At 44.3% G+C, this 2,775-nt stretch overlaps 1 non-coding gene across 1 annotated transcript; it reads right to left on the reverse strand.

Annotated features, from left to right (window-relative positions):
• Nucleotides 1-702: 702 nt before the first annotated feature.
• On the reverse strand, nucleotides 703-840 carry LOC114809701. Its single transcript, XR_003757478.1, has one exon. It is a non-coding gene; the product is annotated as a small nucleolar RNA SNORA7 (small nucleolar RNA).
• Nucleotides 841-2,775: the final 1,935 nt, after the last annotated feature.

Here is a 2,775-nt window from a genome sequence, read left to right on the forward strand (position 1 = left end):
ATTTTCTCATCAGTGGTGGAGGGAGCCCAAATTGTGCACCTATTGAGAGAAAGACAAGGAGGCCGATGAGAGAACAGTGCCAGGCACTACAAACATTGAATGCAACTACACAAAAAGGGACAACTTTATTGTGTACCCAATGAGGCAGAAATTGTGGAACGATTCAGCTACTTCTGTTGCATTGCACTCTCCCAAGTGCTTAGTACAGTGCTCTGCACACAGAGCTCAATAAATACAACTGATTGATTGATCTCACATTAACATTTTAAGCCATACATGCATTCATAGACCAACTGAGCTATCTTCTTTGAAGATGAAGAATACCTACACATACTGAGTGAGAGTCTAATGGTGGAAAAAGATGGAATCCTTGCCCTCAAGGAACAGCTATTTAATTAGGATACACAGACAATATTATTTACAGATAGGTGGAAAAGAGAGAAGGAAATGCAGGTATGTGATTTAAAAGGGTCTTGTCTTGTCTTATGCTGTTGGGTCATTTCCGACCCATAGAGACACCAGGGACACATCTCTCCCAGAACGTCCCGCTCTCCATCTGCAATTGTTCTAGTAGTGTATCCATAGAGATTTCTTGGTAAAAATATGGAAGTGGTTTTTCATTGCCTCCTTCCGCGCAGTCAACTTGAGTCTCCACCCTCGACTCTCTCCCATGCCGCTGCTGCCCAGCATGGGTGAGTTTTGACTTGTAGCAGATTGCCTTCCACTCGCTAGCCACTGGCCAAGCTAGGAATGGAATGGAAATGCCTCTGCTTGACTCTCCCTCCCATAGCCGAGACTGGTAGACTACTGGAAAGTCTTCTGGTGCAACCCTGAGAGGGGATTTAATAGGATACATACATCAATATGTACATAAGGGCTCTGGGTGACTGTGTGTATGTAAAGGCAAGGTGGTACTTGTGATGAGGTAACCTGGGGAAAAGTTAATTGGGGATAGATTTAGTCAAAAATCCCCTAAGGAAAGGTTTTAGGAGGCAACCTTTAGGGTCTGGTTGTGGCGGTCATGACAACTAGTAGTTGCACTTAGAGGTATGGGAAGATGGTACAAACCAATCAGAGGGAAGGATTGAGAAGGACCTAAGTGGGTCAGGTAGCTGGGGGAGAGAGCCTCGAGAATTTGAGGCAAAAGGTTGGAACCATGTCCCTGGGAGAACAAGACCAGGAAAGTCTCAGACCTGTGACCCTAGGAAGACAGAATGCATAGGGATGGATTGAAGATAATCCCTGGGTCGGGGTGGGTACATTAAGATACCCTGAAGGTTTATGGGACCCGAGGATTCATTAATAATAATAATAATGTTGGTATTTGTTGAGCCCTTACTATGTGCAGAGCACTATTCTAAGCGCTGGGGTAGAAAGGGGTAATCAGGTTGTCCCACGTGAGGCTCACAGTCTTCATCCCCATTTTACAGATGAGGTCACTGAGGCACAGAGAAGCTAAGTGACTTGCCCACACAGCTGACAAGTGGCAGAGCTGGGATTCAAACCCAAGACCTCTGACTCCCAAGCCCGGGCTCTTGGATCGTATTTATTGAGTGCTTACTGTGTGCAGAGAATTGTACTAAGCACTTGGAAAGTACAATTTGGCAACAGATAGAGACAATCCCTAACCAACAACGGGCTCACAGTTTAGAAGGTGGAAACAGACAACAAAACAAAACAAGTAGTTAGACATAGAGGGTCCTACCCTTTAGGGGGAGAAATCACAATGGGAAGCCCTGGCATTGGAATGACAAGGAGAGAGTTGAACCCAGGACACCCTGAGAAAAGAGTGGAAAGGACAAGAGGAGCATGAGCCTATTCATTCATTCAGTTGTATTTTTTGAGCACTTACTGTGCGCAGAACACTGTACTAAGTACTTGGAGAGTACAATATGACAATAAACAGACACACTCCCTGCCCACACACAACAAGCAAATACAACTGGGGTAAAATTGGGGTAAATAATTGGGGTCTTGGGGTAAAATATTAGATTTAAGGAAAGACAGATTGGCCCTGAATTCTATTTGCTTGTTACCTGATAAGGAACTCTTGCAAGAATACGTTGAACATTATCAAGATTCTGATTTTGGTGTCTGTCTGCGTAAGGGTGGAATGAGAAGCTCCATTTGACAAATAGATGCAAGGACTTGTTAAGCTGTGGGATGGGAATGCTTTCTCTGTGGACTTCCCATAAGCAGCGCTGAGAGGAGTATTCTTTCATTCGTTCATTCATTCAGTCATATTTATTGAGCACTTATTGTGTGTAGAGCATTGTACTAAGGATAATACAACTATAAACAGACATATTCCCTGTCCACAGTGATCTTACTGTGGACAAATTAACTCCTTGCCTTTGGGGTGATGCTTGGGTTTAAGATGGGAAGCAGCATGGCTCAGTGGAAAGAGTCTGGGCTTGGGAGTCACAGGACATGGGTTCTAATCTCAACTCTGCTGCTTGTCAGCTTGTGACCTTGGGCAAGTAACTTAGCTTCTCTGCGCCTCAGTTGCCTCATCTGGAAAACGGGGATGAAGACTGTGACCCCTACGTAGGACAACCTGATTACCTAGTATCTACCCCAGTGCTTAGAACAGTGCTTGGCACATAGTAAGCGCTTAACAAATACCAACATTATTATATTATTATTATTAGGGGGATGTGGTGGTAGCTTTAAGGAAGAGAACCCCAACCTGCTGGCCCTGCAAAGGAAATAACTGGAGAACTTTAGGCCACAACATTCATTCATTCAATAGTATTTATTGAGCGCTTACAATGT

This window comes from Ornithorhynchus anatinus, chromosome 2 (genome assembly GCF_004115215.2).
Source record: "Ornithorhynchus anatinus isolate Pmale09 chromosome 2, mOrnAna1.pri.v4, whole genome shotgun sequence".
Lineage (NCBI taxonomy): Eukaryota > Metazoa > Chordata > Mammalia > Monotremata > Ornithorhynchidae > Ornithorhynchus > Ornithorhynchus anatinus.